At 41.0% G+C, this 22,619-nt stretch overlaps 1 protein-coding gene across 2 annotated transcripts in view; it reads left to right on the top strand.

Annotated features, from left to right (window-relative positions):
• Nucleotides 1-4,549: 4,549 nt before the first annotated feature.
• The window catches only part of spop (speckle type BTB/POZ protein), a 94,915-nt gene continuing 76,845 nt past the window's right edge, over nucleotides 4,550-22,619 (top strand). The window contains exon 1 of one of the 2 annotated variants that reach the window (XM_055657323.1): nucleotides 4,550-4,689. The gene's annotated coding sequence lies outside the window, so the exon portion shown is untranslated. Of the gene's footprint in view, nucleotides 4,690-5,226; nucleotides 5,352-22,619 lie in introns of those variants that run through there. The other variant, XM_055657324.1, reaches the window with a different exon arrangement.

The following is a 22,619-nucleotide window of genomic DNA, read 5'->3' on the forward strand; positions in this document are numbered from 1 at the left end:
TCCAAATCATTAATATATATCGTAAATAGCTGGGGTCCCAGCACTGAGCCTTGCGGTACCACAACCTCAGAGGTTATGGGGGGAAGGCAGGAGAATTGGTTTGAGAGGGTAAGATAGATTAGCCATGATTGAATGGCGAAGTAGACTGAATGGGCTGAATGGCCTAATTCTGCTCCTATAACTTATGAACTTGTTGAGTTTACATACAATACAAAAATATATATTTTATTCACTCTCTGGAACTGAATAGATATATTTCTAGCCCTAATAGAAGTATTGGGTCTGAATTGTTCACTCTGTTTCTCTGTACAGATGTTGCCCTGAATTGTCATGTGATTGCAGTGATTTATATTTTATTTCATATTTCAAGGACCCAGCATTCTTTTGTTTTTAGCTTTTTGAATGCAGCAATGCAGCCTGATTTACAAAAAGCCCCAAAATGTCAAATATAACCACCAAAAACAGGCTTCAAAAAGGGGAGGGGTGGAGGGGGGGGGCATGTATCAATGCACCATGAGTAAGAGTAAAGTACAGAACTTAGAAGAAATAATGAATAAGTCAGATAGTTTCTGTAGGGAGAGAAGCAGAATTAAAACTTTAATTTGATGACATTTCATTTGTACTTTATTCAGCCACTGCCTGAAATGTTTCTCCATCAAAATTGCTGGCTGACCTTCTGTGTATTTTTTTTAGCAACTTCTGTTTTCGTTTCGGCCTTCCAGGATCTGAGATATTTTGCCTTTCGAATAATTAACAGGTTTTTTATCTATTCGTAAATCTGTTCCAAATTACCTCCTTTGCTAACCATGCCTCTATATGAATATATTTATGAGGTGTATCACATTTCTAGAAGGCAGCCAGCATCAGCAGAGACCCACATCACCTTGGCCATGCTCCAATTTTACTCCTTCTGTGGGGAAGAAGGTATAGGAGTCTGTAAACTAGCATTATTCAAGAATTGTTTTTTCCAACCAGTCTATTAGACACTACACAACACAAACCTCAACAATGAACTATGGACTGTTTTTAGATGTGCTAAGGACATCTGGAGTATTGCGTACAGTTGTGGTCTCCAAATCTGAGGAAGGACATTATTGCCAAAGAGGGAGTGCAGAGAAGGTTCACCAGACTGATTCCTGGGATGTCAGGACTTTCATATGACGAAAGACTGGATAGACTCGGCTTATACTCGCTAGAATTTAGGAGATTGAGGGGGTATCTTATAGAAACTTACAAAATTCTTAAGGGGTTGTACAGGCTAGATGCATGTACGGGATACTGAGTTGGATGATCAGCCATGATCATATTGAATGGCGGTGCAGGCTCGAAGGGCCGAATGGCTTACTCCTGCACCTATTTTCTATGTATCTATGTATCAGTTTTTTTGCACTGGTATTGGGGTTATTCATTTATTGATTTTTTGTTTATTATATACTATCAATGTACATTGTGTTTACAATATATGACCTGTAATGGTGCTGCAAATAGAGTCATACAGCACGGAAACAGGCCCTTAGGGCAAAATTCCCCATGCCAATTAGGATGCTCCTTCTCTTCTGTCTATTTTCGGTGAAAAACTGGCATCTGCAGTTCCTTCCTGCACATTTTGACCCGTTGAGTTACTACAGCATTTTCTATCAGCTCCACATACGAGCCCCATCTGCCTGCATTGAACCATATCACTCTATCCTTTGGTAAATATGACAATTAAACATTCTGACTCCACATTGAGTTGCAGCTTTTCAGGTTGCCCTTATCCATAAAGGACAGAAAGCACTGGAATAACTCAGTGGTTCATAAGTGAAAGGAGCAGAATTAAACCATTTGGCCCATCAAGTCTACTCCGCCATTCAATAGGTTGGGTGAGTGGGGAGATGCAGTATAATGTGGATAAATGTGAGGTTATCCACTTTGGTGGCAAGAACAGGAAGGCAGATTATTATCTGAATGGTGTCAGATTAGGAAAAGGGGAGACCTGGGTGTGCTTGTACATCAGTCACTGAAAGTAAGCATGCAGGTACAGCAGGCAGTGAAGAAAGCTAATGGCATGTTAGCCTGCATTGCGAGAGGATTTGAGTTTATGAGCAAGGAGGTCCCACTGCAGTTTTGCAGGGCCGTGGTGAGACCGCACCTGGTGTATTGTGTGCAATTTTGTTCTCCTAATTTGAGGAAGGACATTATTGCTATTGGGGGAATGCAGCGTAGGTTTACCAGGTTAATTCCTGGGCTGGCTGGACTGGCATATGATGAAATAATAGGTTGATTGGGCTTGTGTTCACTGGAATTTAGGATGAGAGGGAATCTTATGGAAACATATAAAATTCTTAAAGGATTGGACAGGCTAGATGCAGGAAAAATGTTTCCGATGTTGGGAGAGTCCAGAACCAGGGGCAATAGTTTAAGAATAAGGGGTAGGCAATTTTGGACTGAGATGAGACCATTTTTTTTCACCCAGAGTTGTGAATCTGTGGAATTCTCTGCCACAGAAGGCAGTGGAGGACAATTCACTGGATGTTTTCAAGAGTTAGTTTTAGCTCTTAAGACCAAATGAATCAAGGGATATGGGGAAAAAGCAGGAACTGGGTACTGAATTTAGATGATCAGCCATGATCATATTGAGTGGTGGTGCTGGCTCAAAGGGCGAATGCCCTACTCCTGCACCTATTTATCTGTTTCTAAGCTTTGTCCTGCTCCCATCTCTCTCCCCTGCACTGTAATCAGTCAGAAGAAGCGTTCCAGCCCTGTCCACGTTCTTTAGAGGTGCTGCCTGACCCACTGAATTTCACCAGCACTTTGCATGTTTTTTTTGCAAACTTGCACCTGCATTTCTTGTGTCTACCCCACCGTTACCCGGTGGGCGGCGCGACTCTGGTCAGCAGCGGCCTCTGCAGTCTGTCCGCGTTTTATTATTTTCTGTCTGTGTTTAAATGTAGTTTTTGTTATTTTAAGTGTGTGTGTGGGGGGTGGGTGGGTGGCAGTCACCGAGGGGGGGGGGGTAAACTTTTTTAAACAGCCTCCCTGCAAGAAGACCCGACCTTTTTCTCGTCGGGTTTCCGTTGTCGTTGGGGGCCGCAACCTGTAGCGGCCTCCAACGGATGCCGGGGACTCTGGGCTAAACACTCACATGTCGCCGTCGTGGGGCTGTCCGAGTCCGGAGCGGGTGGAGTGGGAGGCGCGCAGACTGCTGCTGCTTGCGGAGAGACAGACTCAACGGAGGTCTGGGAGTGAGGAACCGGTGCCCGTTGGGCCCTGAGGGAGACCACCCTCTCGCAACGGCGACTTCCCCCGCCCGGTCGGGGTTGAAGAGCAGTTGCGGGGCATACCATCACTGCCCCGCGCGGCTTGGAAGGCCGCGGGACTCTGCGAGCGCACGCCGGGGCTCTAACAGCGGTAGAAGTCGCACCACCCGGCTGTGGCTTTAATGGCCGTGGGACAGGATCGCCAGCCGGGGGCTTTGACTTTCAGTCTCCTCGGGGGGGAAGAGAGTGCAGTGGAGAGATAAGTTTATTAGGCTTCCATCAGAGCGAGATGTTTTATGTATGTTGTGTCTTGGGTCTATGTGTTTGTAATGTATGGCTGCAGAAACGGCATTTCGTTTGGACCTCAAGGGGTCCAAATGACAATTAAATGTATCTTGTATCTTGTAGCTTGTATCAAAGGGATCTATAGGAGTCGTTAACTTAAAACGGGAGCCAACATCGAGGACCCTCCTTACAGCCCTGGCCAAGCTCTCATGTCATTCCTGCTATCGGGAAGAAACTCTCCAGATTCTGAAACAGCTTCTTCCCAACAACCATCAGGCTCTTTTGAACACTACAAACACCATCTAAACAATGAACAATATTGGTTAGTCGGGACTTAGTGCTTTGTTTGTTTTGCAGTATATTGTGTCTTTTTATTGAACTTTTTTGTTTGTTATGTTATCTATGAATATTGTGTTTACTGACCTGTGTTAGTGCTGCAAATAAAAATGTCAATGTGACAATTAAACACTCTTGATTGAAGGAATGGGTGATGGTTCCTTCTGTTTACACGAGCATCTGCAGTTCCTTCCTACACAAACACCCTTGCATTTCCACTGACTGGCTGACATTTTAAATTTCGTTGTACATGGCCCATGTTACAATGACAATAAAGAAACTATTCTATTCTCTCTCTATCCCTCCTCCACCCAAATCGCACCAGCTTCTCGTTTTCACCCAACAGCTAACAAACAGGAAACAGCCTGTTTCCTTTCACATCGTTACTTGTATTGCATATATCTTTCATTCATTGTTCTTTATCTCTCATCGTCCATATCTCTAGTTTCCATTGTCCGGCACCAGTCTGAAGAAGGGCCTGTCTCCAGAGATGCTGCCTGTCCCGCTGAGTTACTCCAGAGATGCTGCCTGTCCCGCTGAGTTACTCCAGCTTGTTGTGTCTGTCTTGATTCCCGTCGCAACGTGTTGTTGCCCTTATCAAAGATGGCGACCACCGCCTTCAATGTGACACAATGGCGGCACCACGCAGGAGCCCGCGAGGGCCGTCACTTCCGGCGGGGCAGCGCGTGGCCCCGGATGGGACGGGAGCCGGGGCTGGTATTAACCCATCAGGTACCGGCTCGGAGGCGGCGGTGGCAGCGGCCCTCGGCGCGGGCAGGGCAGGGGAAGGGCGGCTAGTGCCGGTCAGCAGCGCGCCCGACCCTCATGAGTGAGTATGTAGGGTTAAGGGGGGGGAGGAAATTAACCGGGCCTGGACCCCCCCCCCCCCGGGGCTGAGGCCGCGAGCTGGAGCCCGCTCTCCGCCTCAGGCCGCTGCAGTCCCGCAGGCCCCTCACACAGGCTTCACCGCCGACTAAACTTTCCCTTTGCCCACCCCACCTCATCCTCACCCCCTCCCCGTGCCCCGGGAGGCCGAGGCCGGTCCTGCTCGTGTGCCGTCCACCGGCGCTCCCTACCGCGCTGGAATCCTCCAGCCACCCACCCTTCAGAGGTGACTTGTGGCTTTATTTACCTCCTCAACATAAAATGGAAGTCAGCGTTTAGGGCTGCGTTATATGTCTGTTGCATGCTTGGAGGGAGGAGGGGGGCTTAAAGTGCTGGTGCAAAGTTTTGTGCGGTAAATGAAAAGTTACCATATTTTTCTCGCCCTTGCTGGCTCTGGGTGTTTTTGTGCCACCGAATTGACCAGAACTGGGAGGTGGTGAGTGAATTCTGCCTTGTGACTCCCGAGGTCAGTAACTCTGTGATGTCACAACAGTTCTCCGTGGATCAGGCCAAAGTAGTGCAACTGCCACCAGGGCATCACAATTCTAGTTGCTTTCAACTGTTGGAATACATTGATGACTCTTTACCTTTCATTAGGAAATGCTGGTGAGTGGCTTTTTTGTTGTTGTCCCTCTTTTATCAGTGATGATCCTGAATGCAGTGCTTGCTTTCTGTATCTCCCCTTAGCTCACGTTCACTTTTATACATCACTCTCAGGCAATCTTGTTGGTCAGCAGCAACTATCTTAATTATATTTTGTCCCCCCCCCCCCCCCCCCCCCCCTTTGATTACAAGACACTTGACCAATGGTAGTGGACCAAGTAAGAATGAGGATTTAGATGGAATGGTAATAAAGTCATTTTCCCTTCCAGTATGTGCCATGTGTATGGTGTTTGATCCCCAGCTTCATCTGGTTTGCTGTTTTTTTTTAACTATTCAATCTTTAGATGTATCTTGAATACTGAAAATTCCAGTGTTGGTGTGATTTACTAGAATGTAAGCAGCAGGATTGGGCCAATTAGTACTTTGAGTTCTCTGCCATTAAATAAGATCTTGGCTGATCTAACTTTGGCCTCAACACTACAGACAATAGGTGCAGCAGTAGACCATTTGGCCCTTTGAGCCAGCACCACCATTCACTGTGATCATGGCTGATCATCCACACTACTTTTCCACACTCTGCTGATATGCATGTGTAAGCAGTAGCACTCATTTCCCCAATAAATGTGTCGTTACTAATCCTAACCCTACTTAGTACTTTATGAAAGTGATTATTCAAACATTTTTGCTAAGGAGAGAAGGCAAAATAAATTAAAGCATTAACAGAAAGCAGACATGAGGATAGATTAACAATAGTTATGGAAAAAAAAGATGGAGCAAGCTGCAGGATATGGTTCAAACCAGGTTCTGGCTTGTAGTTTTAAAACACATACACTGGTGATTATTGTTTTATAGATTTATTTTGTAGAAGAGAAAAAATATATGTTGGTTTGATTTTATAACTCCAAGCATTGATTCAAGAAAATTCCATGTCCTTTAAGGTTGAGAATTTGAGGCCTTTGCAACTTGTAGGCATCATCTGCTAAGAAGACTTGAGACAGGAATTCAAGCTAATATATAATAGTTATAAATCCTAGATAGAGGCAGGTACTGTGAGGGTGAAGAACACTGTGGGTGAAATATGTCTTGTAGATGGGTGGAACCATAAGGAGAGAGGAGGACAAGAATGAAAGGATGCTGGAGGAGGGTGAGGATGGTGTATGATGTGTCCATTCCTGAGGTTTGAATTTTTCTACTGAAAAAATTATCAATGTGCTTAAATTTTCCACCCTGTATATTAATTATGACAACATACTTTCAAACTACGTTATTGTTCCTGCAAGGGGCCTTCCGACCAATGAATACTCAAGCACCAAATTGTGTTAAAGGATGGCACTATAGCGCAGCTGGTAGAGGTGTTGCCTCATTGCCAGAACCCGATTTTGATTCTGACTTTGGTTGCTGTCTGTGTGGAGTTTACACATTCTCTGTGACCGTGTTTGTTTCCTCCGGGTGCTCTGGTTTCCTCTCGCATCCTAAAGATGTGTGGGGTTATAGGTCAATTGGCCTCAGTAAATAGCCCTTAATCTGTTGTGAGTAGATGAGAGAGTAGAATGGTGTAGAACTAGTGTGAACTGGTGATCGACGGTCAGCATGGACTCAGACGGTCGAAGGACCTGTTTCCTTGCTGTACCTCTAAACTAAACTAAGCATGTGAGTTTTGAAAAAAGGAACGCTTTCAAAACATGGTAGACAAAAGTGCTGGAGAAACTCAGCGGGTGCGGCAGCATCTATGGAGCGAAGGAAATAGGCAATGTTCTATGGGCCGAAGGAAATAGGCAAGTTTCGGGCCAAAAACCTTTTAGACTAACGGGGGGGGGGGGGGAGGGGGAGGGGGGGGGGGGGGCGGGAAGAAGAAAGGAAGAAGAGGTGCCAGAGGGCTGAGGGAGAGCTGAGAAAGGGAGGAGACAATGAGGGCTACCTGAAATTGGAGGTCAATGTTCATGCCGCTGGAGTATAAACTGCCCAAGCGAAATATGAGGTGCTGCTTCTCCAATTTCTGGTGGTCCTCACTCTGGCCATGGAGGAGGCCCAGGACAGAAAGATTGGATTCGGAATGGGAGGGGGAGTTGAAGTGCTAAGCCACTGGGAGATCACTTTGGTTATTGCGGACCGAGTGGAGGTGTTGGGCGAAGCGATCGTCAAGCCTACGCCTGGTCTCACCGATGTAGATCAGCTGACATCGAGAGCAGCAGATGCAATAGATGAGGTTGGAGGAGGTGCAGGTGAACCTCTGTCGCACCTGGAACAACTGCTTGGGTCCTTGAATGGAGTCAAGGGGGGAGGTAAAGCGACAAGTGTAGCAATTCTTGCGGTTGCAAGGGAAAGTGCCCGGGAGGGGGTGGTATGGGTGGGAAGGGACGAATTGACCAAATTGACCAAGAAATCAAAGCATGCACCTTTTATCCATTTTACCCACAAAATGGATTTTGTGTATTAATTTCTCAGTCAATTAATTATTTATTGCTTTAAAGCTTGTTCCTTGTAATTTGTTACTCAATATCCAGGTGCCTTTAATATTTTGAATATGTATCCACAAGCCTACACTCATTTAGAATTAATGATTTTAAGCAGATATTGAGCATTGCCAATGCCAGCATTGTTAATAAAATTTACTCTAAATAACGGTACAAAACTAAACAACTTTCCATTTCAGAGACCTATAATTTAATCACATCCATTAAATAAGCACTGAAGTTCTGATACCAAAATAAAAGCATAAGCAAACTTGATTTCTGCATGCAACCATTATCAAAGAGGGGAGATTTTCTCCTTCATGGCCCTACCCAGATTTTGACATCACTCCTATGAATAATACTTTTAATATAATTTAAGTTAACCAATGCAAACCATATCGCTCAGAAAGGTACACGAAAAAGCTGGAGAAACTAAGCGGGTGCAGCAGCATCTATGGAGCGAAGGAAATGGGCAACGTTTCGGGCCGAAACCCTTCTTCAGACTGATGGGGGGTGGCGGGGAAAAGAGAGGATAAAGGAGGAGAGGAAATTATCACTCAGAAATCTTGATTATTCTTATGCTGGTGTAAGTTTTCATAAGCAAGGTTCTGATTTTATGAATGGTAAATGCAGTTATTGAATCTGGCAAGCTGCAATCGGCCCAGATGATTACTGTATGGGAGATGAGGTGTTGTTCCTCCAGTTATCATGGGTCTCATTGCAGCATTGTAGGAGCCCACATACAGTAAGGTCAGTATGGGTTGGGGGTGGTAAACACAATTATAGGCAACTGGACTCTCAGCAATTGGAAGTTATTGAATATGTTGATTTCAGAGATCTGAAACTGTAACTGAGCACTATGTAATCTTTAGTGAAGTTGATGCTTCTGTGCTAATTTGATTTGATATTTTAATGGTACAAAGTATACTATAATTCCATATGGCTATAAATATTCCATTTGCAGTGGTGTCAAATGGAAATGTGCTTGAACGGTCTTTGAGTGGAAATATGTTTTCCTTGTCTGGTGTTACGTATGGGCACTTCTTGCTTTTAACTAGTAAAACTCCAAAGACAAGAAGTGAAATAAGACATGCACAAGAGATGCTGCAATGTTGAGTAAAAAACAAAGCGTGTAAGGAACTCAGCGGGTAAGGTAGTAGTTTTAGAGAAGATTGGACAGGAGATATTTCAGGTCGGGACCCATCGACTAATGAAGAGTTCCGACCCAAAAGATCTGTTTATTTCCCTCCACTTAAGTAAAATGGACAAAAAGTCTAAAATTGAAATAAAACAGAATATGCTGGAAACACCCAGAAGGTCAGACCAGATCCGTGGAAAGAGGAGCAGATTTAATTATTCAGAAAAAGAGCTTTCATGAGGTCATAAGTGATTGGACCAGAATTGGGCCATTCGGCCCATCAAGTCTACTCCGTCATTCAATCATGGCTAATCTATCTCACCCTCTTAATCTCATTCTCCTGCCTTCTCCCCATAACCCTTGACACCTATACTAATCAAGAATCTGTCTATCTCTGCCGTAAAAATATCCATTGACGGTCTCCACAGCCATCTATTGCAACAAATTCCACCGATTTACCACCCTCTGACTATAGAAATACCTCTTCATCTCCTGTCTAAAGGGACATCTTTTAATTCTGAGGCTATGACCGCTGGTCCTAGACTCTCCCACTCATGGAAACATCCTCACTACATCCATTCTATTCAAGCCATTTACTTTTCAGTAAGTTTCAATTGGGGGGCCCCACCTCCCACCCCCTCATCCTTCTAAACTCCAGCGAGTACAGGCCCAGTGCCTTCAAACACTCATCATATGTTGACCTACTCATTCCTGTGAGCATTCTTGTAAATCTCCCCTGGATCCGCTCCAGAGCCAGCACATCCTTCCTCAGTTATGGTGCCCAAAATTGCTCACAATACTCCAAATGTGGCCTGACCAACGCCTTATAGAGTCTCAACATTACATCCCTGTTTTTTAATTCTATCTTGAAATAAATGCTAGCATTGCATTTGCCTTCCTTAATACCGATTCAACTTACAAATTAAAGTTTTGGGAATCCTGCACCAGCACTCCCAAGTCCCTTTGCACCTCTGACTCCTGGATTCTCGCCCCATTTTGAAAATAGTCTATGCCTTTATTCCACTACCAAAATTCAGGACTCCAAACTGCTACATGATATTCCATCTGTGATTAGGTTGATTGTTAATATTAAATAGAGATTTTTGGTTTTTGGCTGACCAGTTGGGTAATCTGCAGTTTGCGGATGATGAAAGTGTTCCTAAACTCAAATTCTCTATTGCTTAGGTTGCTTTTGGAAAACAATCTTAACCATCTTTTACAATTCAAAAAATACTGTGTACATTAAGACACGTGACACTGGTAGTGCTCTTGAACAGTGTCTTAGTGCTTAATAAACGGAGGTGCAAAGGGAACATAACCAGATAATTTGCAAGGGCCTTGGGTTCTCTGAAGAGGACATAGAATTTTGGCTTCAAAACTGATGCAGAAATTTAATTGGTCCCATGGACATGGTGATGGAAAATGTTTTTAATGTGCCAATGTTGTGGTTTGTCTGTAGTGATTTTTGGCTGTTGCATGCTGCAACATTTTTATTTGCAGTTGTCATGTGAGCTGCTGTCTGTTACTGTGTTCTGCATGGATCCCAGTACCTGCAGTAATCTGTACTGTTTCAAGATCAGTTCCCTAATGATGGATTCTGAGTAAATTGTATTATCAACTTGGAATTATAACATTTCATCCAACATTTCAGATTTGTTTGTTGGTATAATACATTTTTGATACAAAATCTTTATCTACGGTGAATGAAAGATAATTTTGTTCTCTTGTTCTCTTTCATATGATATATCTAATTTAATTTTTATGACCTCCAGAACCACAGGAGTATAGTTTGAATCTTCAGAATTTGATCGGTGTCCTTAATTTATTTAATGTTCCTGTACCATTTATAAATGTTGTTTCTGACCATCATATGCAGTCTAATAGTGCCTTTTCAGTGATGTGTTTGAAAGTATGTTATGCAGTGCACAGAAGGTTAAATGTGGTTAGTCAATTTACTGACTTAGAAACCTGAAGCATTCAATGCTTAGAATGCAGGTCTCCTCATATAATTGTCAGATTAATGTTAACAGTGGATTACAGGAAAGTTTATCGAGCACATGATTCTCTGCTGCACCAAAACCAAAAGAAATGTTGATTCAAAAGTGAAAGAAATGTTGGATAAATATTAAAGGATTATGGGTTAAAAAGACTGATAAGCTTGTGATTCCTGTCACTTAAAAGTCCAATTTGTACTTCATTAAAGAGTGATTGTTCTGTGCATGTTTTCATGTCAAATGTGATAGATATGAAAATTCTCAAATAAATGATATGTGAATCCACTGAGAGGGATTTGGTGGAGACTGGCTGTAGAACTGAGGTAGAAGTGGACAGTATGCTGATGTAAACTGAATGGGCTTGGGATCAGGGGTCTCTTTGAGCCTTTACGTTTCCAGTTCAAAAATCAGGACGGACTTTATTCAGCAGCTACATCACGTATACTGAACTGAGTGGCACAGATTTGTCTCAACATAAAGGGTATAATATCATTGGAGACGGGTCTGTCACTATGTATATATGTGTGCAGTCCAAAGGACACTGTGCAACTGGCTAACAAGTTCACATTTGCCCATGGCAGCTGGATAATTGAAATTCAAATTTTAAAATAAATTTGCAATTTAAAAGAAACTCATGATTGTGAACCAACTGGTTCACTGATGTCATTCTGGGAAGGAAATTTGCTATTCTTTGCCAGGCTGACCTACTTATGACTCCAGACCTAAAATATGGATGACTCTCTGAAGTTGTCTTTGTTCAGTGGCAATTTGGGGTGGATAACTTTTTCAGAGCCCCTCCCCCCACAAATCATTTAAAACTAAGAGCATAGAGTTGGATCTTTTTGCTGACACTAACTACAATATCAAAAAAACTACTTTCATGAGTTGTTGCCTCAGTGGTTTATAAGATTCTTCAGTTACCATCTCCGCCATGGCTTCCCATCTACGTTATAGTCCATAATATGGGCAGAGGGTTGCAAATTGCTTTTGTTTCTGGCAACAAAACATTTTTCATTAAGAGTAGAAAGTAACTGCAGAGCTGGATTATACAAGGTTCTGAGTGACTCAGCGGGTCAGGCAGAATCTCTGGATTCTTAAGGGGTTGGACAGGCTAGATGCAGGAAGATTGTTCCCAGTGTTAGGGAAGTCCAGGACAAGGGGTCACAGCTTAAGGATAAGGGGGAAATCCTTTAAAACCGAGATGAGAAGAACCTTTTTCACACAGAGAGTGGTGAATCTCTGGAACTCTCTGCCACAGAGGGTAGTTGAGGCCAGTTCATTGGCTATATTTAAGAGGGAGTTAGATGTGGCCCATGTGGCCAAGGGGATCAGGGGGTATGGAGAGAAGGCAGGTATGGGATACTGAGTTGGATGATCAGCCATGATCATATTGAATGGCGGTGCAGGCTCGAAGGGCCGAATGGCCTACTCCTGCACCTAATTTCTATGTTTCTGTTTCTATGTTTCTATAAAAGGTGGGTATGTTTTTTGGGTCGGGACCTGAATCATCGCCCATCTTTTTTTCTCCAGAGATGCTTTCTGACCTGCTGAGTTACTTCAGCACTTTGCACCTATCTTTTGTTTTCAATAAGTGCTCCTTTTGTAACACATTACTGAACCTTTGTGTATGAAACCTTAAACAGCAACTTGATCTTTACTGTAAATATTTTCTCTTTGTTACCTTGTTCAGATCTGAGAAGTTCATTATGAAAATGGGGTTTATTGCTATTTAACTTAAACCAAATACTTTATATTGGGATAGGAACAACTCTTAATGCCACGTGGCATACTTTCAACAATAGTGCTTATTTATTTTTGGATAACTGAAAAGATACAGTGCTAGAATAACCCAGCGTGTCAGGCAGCATCTCTGGAAAACATGGGTGGGTGATGTTTTGGTTTGTTACCCTTCTTCAGACTGAATAAATCAGTCTGAAGCAGGCTCCTGACCTGAAACATCGCCTATCCATGTTCCCCAGAGATGCTGCCTTACTCGCTGAGATACTCCCAACCCATTTTTTGTAAACCAGCATCTACAGTTGTTTTTCCTTGGATACTCGAGTTATGTTGAAAAAAGTTAATCGGGTGAAGTGCCTTCAGTTGTAATTTTGGAGAAACTTTAGTGCGTTATACATTCATGGAATATTTAAATGTAAAGATTTATGTTGATGTTATTTTCAATTCCGTGCTTAAACTGTGGGAAAAGACACCATGACTGATGTTCTCAGCAGTTTTAAAAAAAAAAAAAAAAAAAAAAAAAAAGCCCCAGAAAATATCATATTCTTTTACGAAGATGTCGGGTTTGTTGTTAGCGATAGATGGTGTTCATATGTGATCGATGCTAATTGAGAAAAGTTTCTTATTGAAGCTCTGCATACACATTCTGTAGCTTCTGGATGAGGTGTTAAAGAAGGAACTGCAGATGCTGGAAAATCGAAGGTGCACAAAAAAAATGCTGGAGAAACTCAGTGGGTGCAGGGTTTCGGCCCGAAACGTTGCCCATCTCTTTCGCTCCATAGATGCTGCTGCACCCGCTGAGTTTCTCCAGCATTTTTAAAAATGAATTAATTTATTTTTTGTGTACCTTCTAGATGAGGTACTGGGTTCAGTGATTTTTAATTTTGCAATGTGATTTGTGCAAACCATTGCACATGCTGGGGAAACCACAGTGTAAATGGAGCCACTTCTGGAATGAGAGTTACAGGTTTACAATCTTTTATCCAAAAACCGAAAAGCTCTGAAAACCGAACATTTTTAACTGTTCGAGGGGCAAACTCGCGACCTTGCGGCCACGAGCCGAGCACTCTACCACTGAGCCACCCGTTAAACGTTAAAATCTACGCTAAAAATATTCCATTTCGAAATCCAAAACATTCCGAAATCCGAAAAGTGTCTAGTCCCAAGGTTTTCGGATAAGAGATTGTGAACCTGTACAATAAATTCTCCAATAATTCACCATCAGTAAAACATTTTGTGAACTTTCTTTCTGGGGGAGTCGTCTTAAGCATTATGTGTATTGAGCTGGCCATTCACTGACTTACTTCAATTAAATGTTGTTGCTTGCCCATTTTTCTCCAATTGGCAGGTTTGGCAGCATGTTGCAGGGTCAGGAGGGAATGCTTCATAATTGGGAGGCTGTGGCTTTAAATCTTAAACATACAACTAAATCATTTATTAAGGAATAGTTGATGATCAGAGGTGCTGTTTGTTCATTCAGATAAGTGCAAGTGGAAGAAGGGTCTCGACCTGAAACATCACCTATTTGTTTTCTCCAGCGATGCTGCCTGTCCCGCTGAGTTACTCCAGCATTTTGTGTCTACCTAAGTGCAAGTCATGTTGGGGCACTATTAGATCTGGAACATTAAACTTCTCAATTTGATAAATGGTTTTCTCTCCCTCAATATTGCCAATGTCATTTGGCCTGGAACTCTTTGAATTACCTTTCCTGGGGAACATATCACTCCTTGCTTTGCCTACAAAGGAAGGGGTTCCATCTCAAAATTAATTTGATGGTTCTAAATTCTGAAGTTTGCCTTATTTACATAAACAAGTTTTTTTTTTAGATCCCAACAGGGTGACAGAAGAATCGAAGAAGGTTTGGAAAGTGGATGTAATGTCATAGAAATATATATAGATTGGTTTTGGACATGACAGCACTGGGCCTCTACTCACTGCATTTTAAAAGGTTGGGGAGGAACCTCATTTAAACTTACAGAATAAAAAGCATAGATAGTGGACGTGGAAAGGATGTTTCCACTGGTGGGAGAGTCTAGGACCGGAGGTCATAGCCTCAGTATTATAGAAAGGAGGTGAGGAGGAACTTCTTTAGTCAGATGGTAGTTAAACTGTGGTACTCATTGCCACGGAGGGTTGTGGAGGCCAAGTCTGGATATTTTAAAGGCAGAGATAGACAAATGATTGATTAGAATGGGTGTCGAGGGTTATGGGGAGAAGGCAGAAAATGGGATTAAGAGGCAAAGATGAGCCATGATTGAATGGCGGAGTAGACGCGATGGGCCGAATGGCCTAATTCTACTATTACGTGAACTTATGTGGAGGAACTGGCACTTGCTAATAGGGAAAGTAATGAGTTTGGGGTTTGGTGTCAATGTGATTGAAGACTTGGCATTCTGAATGCACTTCAACCTGGTGTTTGGTTAGGAAATGTAAAAAAACTTAGGGTTTCATAGTAAATGTGGGGATTAAGGTTGCTAGAAATGGGAACTGAAGAGAGTTAGGGTGATTGTATCATGAAACAGTGAATTACTTAAATATCAGCATGTATGTGTAGGGGTGCAAACTGATTTTTGGATTGAAGTGCCATTGCAAGTAATGAGGTCCGAGATGACAGTTGAGACCAAAATAGAGTAATGGGAGGTATGGACATTAGATTATAGTGACGTTAAGTGGTCACATTTTGGTTCATCCAGATCTTAATATTGGTTAGAAAGTCTTGAGAGCCTACGGCTATGATATTGTATTGTTGACGTACAAATAGAATAAAACTTGGATATTTTTAGATATTTCTGAGGCAAAGTCAGAATTAAGAATATGACGGTATTCATTGGAGCTCGGCATCAGAAATTAGAAAGGTGCGTTAGTTGAAGGGTGTCTCCATCGAAAGTCATTTCAATTGAACCAAGGGAAGGTACTGGAATGTAGAAGAAAAGTCTGGGAGGGGGTAGTGCATGAGATTAAATTAACTTTTGGGGTGGGAGATTGCAACCTTCACGTGGTCCGCCCTGTTTCAACGAATGCAATCAACCTGGCGTGCACAATCAAATAAGATCAAATAGAACAAGTTGTCCTACAAATTTAGGTTGTGCACGCCATACGCAAGAAGAAGAATTAACTTTTGCTGTAGTTATGGTGGTCACTGTGACCAATACAGTCTCATTCCCCCGTTATGATTAATCATGTACAAGTCCACAACTGATTTTCCAGCATCCTTGGTTCTAGAGCATTTCTGGATTATCCATTTTGCCGGATCAACAAGTGGTCACGGCCTCCAAAAGAAGTCCAGTGGTATCAGAACGGTTAGCTTAGGCTGCCCATGGGTCAAGATTCTGGCCCGCAAAGTCGGCTAATGGAACAGTTCTGCTGCCTCCAACTGAGCTGGAGTTCTGGAGCCCCGGCCGCAGGGGACAATTTCGTCTGGCTGATCGGCTGCAGAATTTGGCTATGGGAACAGATTTGCCGGCTCTGGCCAGGCCAGAGTTCCAGAGCTCTGGCCACTAGAGGGGGGAAATTCAACCCGTCGACCGCGTGGAATTCCTGGTGCAATTGACTGACTTAGTTGCCACATTTACGGGTGGTCTTACGAGGGAGATTTTAAATGCACTCGTGTAATTTTGACTGGATTAAAGTAGGTCCAGTTGCTGAAAAATCGGTGGTGGACCTATATTAATGAGTTGCAAATGGGCATAGGTAGGAGTATAATCAAAAACTAACATTGTATTCACTGATGGTCAAGTCCCAGACGTTTATGATTTGGAATGTATAAAAAATTATCCACTTTTGTTACAATAGACAGTCGATGCAGGCGTAGGCCATTCGGCCCTTCGAGCCAGCAATGTGATCATGGGGATGATCAGCCATTCAATGTGATCATGGCTAATCATCCCCAATCAGTACCTCGTTCCTGCCTACTCCCCATATCCCCTGCCTCCGCTATCTTTGAGCCCTATCTAGCTCTCTCTTGAAAGGCCTCCACTGCCCTCTGAGGGAATTCCACAGACTCACAACTCTCTGTGAAAAAGTGTTTCCTCATCTCCGTTCTAATGGCTATACATGCCCTGCCGCTCCATTCTCTCAGCATATGACAGTCCCGCCATCCCGGGAATTAACCTTGTAATTATGTAAAACACCAGTTTTCAAGGGGAAGAAAGACAATCTTGAATGGAGAAAATAATGTTCAAATAATGAAATGAAACCTATTGTTGAATTGGATTTCTAAGATATTACATTTTAAATATTTATTCTTGCCTGTTATTTACTGAGACCAACAATAATTTCTGGACTTGTCCTGGAAGGTACATTTTTTAAATAGCTGCAGTGTTTGTGGTGAAGATATTATACCAGTTTTGTGGAAGTTCCCGGACTTTGATACCAATAATGAAAGAATAGTGATAGATGCCCTGTACGAGTTGATGCTTGACTTGGAAAGAGAATAATTCCAGCGTTCCTTAGACTGTCTTCCAGTAATCGTGTTACATTGAATATTTACATTGTTTGCGATAAGCCTTATTAACTACAACTGTGTACATGATGAAAGAAAATAATTAAATTAAAAATAAAATGTATATGTTTAATCAATGATGTGGAGTACAATAGAAATATTGATGGCATTATTTTGGAAAAAATATGAAACCAGTTTCTGGTTTATCATACCATTCCATCATAGTAAAAAAAAAAACATATATTCTAATCACCCGTTTCAAGTTAATTTCCAATGCTTCAATACAGCGGTTGCAGCTGCTGTTGCAATTTAAATTAACCAGATTTGCAGAAAGCCATGATGTGGTGGAATTTTTCTCAATGCTTTATCAATATTACTGTAAAATGCAAGTAAATTTGGTCATTGTGCTGTGGCAATTGGATTAAATTTGAAAATATATTGTCTCTATAGTGTGTGTGTGTGTGTGTCCTGAAAATGACTTACTTGTGTCTTAGTATTACAGCTAAATATTTACTTGTACAGTTATCTGGTTTAATAAAAAAAAGTCCAGTTAACTAGATTTTAGTGAACGAACAAGGTACTGAGGAGAAATTTAAATTAGAAAAATATCTATTGCTGTTCTATTTTCAAAAATCTAGCTAATTTGTAGTTATATTGAGGTTTTAAGTAAAATTATTTTGAGATTTTTCCTATGGTATGCTGTCTTTTTTGAAGTTAACTCATTTCAAAATGTGATTTTTGAATAATTTATAATAAAACTCTTTCCTAAGGAATTCCAAAGGAGAAATATATATCCCCTTGGGCTTAATTCTGTTTAGAAAACAGTCTGCTGGTCAGGGAAATGAATCTCTGAACTCGAATATTCTGATGTTGTCACATCTCCATCTTTCAGGATAATTTTTAGGTTTTAAAAATCAAAAGTATTGCTGCTCAGAAATGTAGGGCACATATATTTGTTAAGGTTTACTTCTTAAAGACAGACAACTCGCAATGGGTTAGGTAAACTAACTCAAGCTTTACTGATCATCAGCTGGCGAGAGGGTCAGGGATACAGAGTCAAGTATACACCAGACACTTAACTCTCCTGAGCCATCACTGTAATGAATGAAGACATACAGCATATTTTATAGTGTTTTGGAAACACGGTCACATGCTTATACAAAGTTGCAGCAATGACGTTTAACACAAATCAATCACAGGCTGTACCCATTCAAAGTATACTTGTCACGAATACAATACTTGTCATACTGTGGTTAAATCGATCACAAACTGTTGATTACAAAACGCCTTCATAACAGGAAACGGGTCCTGCATCTGCAGTACCTTCTTAAACAATGTAAGGATCGTTATCAGTTACCCACAGAAATCTCTGTTTACACCATTTCCAAGTCCACAGAAAACAACAGCCTATCCCACCATTGTCAATTATCTTTTCCTTGAGCATAACAGGAAGCACTATCAGAAAACGCTTGGTATGCAGGCCTGTAGCATCCTGATCCCCATAGTTCCTCTAATATGGTACAGAATTGCAAACTTCAGTTTATTCAGAACCCAAAAAAGTCAAGCTAATCTTTTACTTAATAAAATATTTTACACTACATTTATTACATAACCAGGATATTCTCATATTCTGTGATTTGTAGGGAGATATTTAATATTTGAAAATTGGTTTCAATTCCTTGATAATATGGCAAATGATTTAATTAAGCATATTGTATTATGTGTTAGGAACACCTGACTATATAATCATGTATAAAATATTTGGTTACCATTGGGCATAGCAAATCTAGTTTTTCAAATGATTCAATTCAATTCAACTTTATTGTCATTGCACAAATACAAGTATAGGTACAACAAAATGCAGTTTAGCGTCTGGTCATAGTGCAAGATAGTAGAAGTAAAAATACAAATAAAAATAAAAATACTTACCTGAGCAATGATGCAAATAAATTGACATTGGATCGTCAAAATGGAAAAAACAGTGCCCCCAAGTCTATGGTTTGCAATTTAAGCAAAGATATAATAATTTCAAAACTATAATTGGTGATGACTTTCAGTGTATTGCCAGGCATATCCTTTGACCTGACAGAATCTAATAGGAACAGCAAAGGGGATCCCTTGGAGGGTGTTACCTCCCATTATTTCATTTGACATCGTTTTAAAGTTATATAATATTAAAACTAGTTTAGCAAGTGACTTTGAACCCACTGGGCATTCTATCTCTACTTGTTTGTTTTGAGAGTGTGGTATCTCTCGTCTCTGTCCCTTAAATATTTGAATTTCTTACTGTTGGAAGAAAGCTCTGAATATGATGTTTGGGCATACACAAGCTACTTTGCGAAGAGTAGATTTGAATTCCTGTTGGGCAGGAACCAGCCAATGTAACTGGGGATCATCCACTGGTAGTTGTGTACAAATGTTCTTTTAAAATAAGAATGTTTTTCACACAAGTAATTTGTAACCAGAGCAAAGGTTGACCCTGGTGGTGCGTCAAAAGAGTTTAATTGTCACATGTATCTACAACAGAACAATGAAATTCTTGCTTGCTGCAGATTAACTGGCTAAAACTGAAGTCCATGTGTAACCAAAGAGACAGTCAATCTAAGATCACAGTTGCTAAGGTTAGTGTTGTGTAGTGTTCACAAACCTGATGCTTGCTGGGATGAAGCTGTTCTTGAACGGTTTTCATGTTGGTGTGAATTTCTAAAACTTTTGTAACTATAAATACCCATAACAATAACAATTATATATAGATTAAAAAAAAAGTCTAATCCCTAATAGTTCCTTTTATTTGCCGTGATCTTGAGTCTTGGTGAGTGATTCAAAACCTTTCTGCTGTTATTAAAGTTTGGATATATTTAACTTCATAGAATTATTAATTCATGCTAGATTAGACTGCTATATTTCACCCACAGCATATTTTATATGCAATAAAATTGCTGTCTTGCTGGTTTCCTTTTTTTCCTCTCCCCAATATGTTCCCAAGATTCTAATAAGTACTTTATTATCCCTGGAACATGCATGAGAAAAAGCAAATTAAATAGAAATGGCAAGAGCTTACTTGCAATTGTAGCCTTTGTCTGAATGCCCTCCATTTATTTATGTGATTTATGTTTTGGCTTATGGTGCATGGTGCTCATTTCAATTCGAATGATTGACTGCCAGAATCTTTGTCATTATTTTCTTTCTTTCTAACTAACCATAATTATTTGCTAATCTACACTTGAATTTGAATATTGAAAGTCAGCTCTGAATTGGCTACTTTACAAAGGCATCAAAGCTTCTGATAGTTTAGATTGTGGAATATTCACACTGTTTATTTCTGACTATCCTAAACCATTGCACAAACCAACCTCCCTTCAATTGACTCAATTTATACCTTGCAGCAGCATAGTCACGGACGAGTCGCACCCGAGCCACTCCCTCTTCTCCCCTCTCCCATCAGGCAAACGGTATAGAAGTGCACCTTTAGAACCCGGGACTGTTTCTTCCCTGCATGTTATCAGGCAACTAAATCATCCTACCACAACCAGAGAGCAATCCTGAACTACTATGAACTGAACTACTTTGCTGGCTTTACTTTGCACTGAACTTTATTCCCTTATGCATCTATCCATGGTAAATGGCTCGATTGTAATCATGTATTGTCTTTCCACTGGATGTTGTTCCTCGACCTGCTGGTTCGGCAATGGAGAGACTTTGTCTTTGGGATGTGGGAGGAACACTGAGGACACGGTGTATATGGAGAAAACCCTTGCAGTCACAGGGAGAAAGTGCAAACTCCACACAGTCCTGAGGCCGGGATTGAGCAGGGGTCTCGGGTGCTGTGAGGCAGCAACTCTTACCAGCCATGCAGCCCAGAGTGTTGTTGTGTGCTGAAATAAAAAATCAAATGAAGCCAATATTGCAGTTATTGCTGGCAATCTTTTGCATCCTAGAATTAAACTATACCATGTTATTGTGGATAAAATGTGAGATATATTTTGCCACACGGATTGGTTAAACTATAGACTTGGTGCAGCTTTTAAAGCAAGAGTAGTTGGAGCCTGAGGTCTACAAGCAGAATAAAATGAATTACCATTGTTTCTTAAATGCTTTGGCAGAGAGTGGGCACTGATACAAAGGACTGAAAGGTCACATTAATGATGTAAACTTTATCAAATCATAGAATAATGCAGCACAGGAGGCTGGCTTGTAACGTCTGCACCACCTGTTTAGCAGAACTATTCAATTAATTTTGCCTCCAAGTTCCCACCACCCTTACAGCAATTGTATTTCAGATCTTTACTATCAATTTAAATCTGCGTTCTTCTCATGGGCAACTATTTGCAGTGGTAAAACCTAATGATTTTGAGACCACTTTACTGTCTTTGTTACCATTTCAGCTCTCTTGAAAACGATAACAAATATTTCCACAAGTTGAAGCCTGCCATTCTCAGCACCCCACCACTCCTCTGGTATGTCCATTCTGCACTTTCTCCAAGCTTTGGATCTACTTTTTAAGTATGGTGTCTTGAAATAAGTATAGCACTCCTACTCTGATCAGTTTTCTATACAGTATCTACCTCTTTCTGGTAATTAGTAGAGGCTTCGCAAAATTTACTGCCTTCAAATTAAAAAAAATAAAATCCAAAATTCCAGCCTGTTCTCAGCTCAACTTGCTATCTAAAAAGATTGATGTGCATAGACTCTGTTCCGACATCCTTTTTTATAAACTCCATTTCTAATACATTTTCATGTCAAGTCTCTTACCAAAGATTTAACAATTTCCTACATTGAATATTTACTCGATTTGCAAGTCTGCATGTATTGTTGAAGCCTGAAATCGTTCCTTTCTCTATTCATTGTATATTTTGGTTTCATGATGTGTGTTGACTTTGAGATCATGTCTTTATGTTGCAGTTCAGAACAGGAGTGGGAACTAAGCAACAATGGTAGCAATGAAGGCATTAATTATTTCTATGGTTATCTGCCAAAGAGGGAAAAAGTTCTGAATTCCTTCCATCTCACTCCTACAAACTATTTTAATATGAGGGCATACTTAGCATTTTATGGGGAAAAATGCAAATCTCTTTACTCGCAACGCTGAACTTGTTTGCAATTTTTATTCTGATAGTTATCTGGCGTTTGTTGCTGAATAGCTTGCATTATTTGTACCTTAGCTCAAAGAATATTCATAGCAACGTTCTAATGATTGGAACAAGCAGTAATTAAAGCTGGTGGTAATTGGATGTACATGTTTGCTTGTGAATGGATTACTTTGAATTTGTATTCATAGCCCAGTTGCAAAATCTGCCAAAGTATGCATTGTGGAATATCTATTAATTCATACATTATTTGATCCTCAGGATTGATTTTAATATACAGTACTTCAATGCATATTCCAATGTATGCTTTTATAGTATGCTTTGTGATTCTAACAAGATTTGATCTGAGTTTATTATGCCTGTTTCTACTTAATTACATTTTTTTTCCTCCAGTGAAATAACACATGCTGTGGATTTTTTG

This window comes from Leucoraja erinacea, chromosome 27, assembly GCF_028641065.1.
Source record: "Leucoraja erinacea ecotype New England chromosome 27, Leri_hhj_1, whole genome shotgun sequence".
Taxonomy (NCBI): Eukaryota; Metazoa; Chordata; class Chondrichthyes; order Rajiformes; family Rajidae; genus Leucoraja; species Leucoraja erinaceus.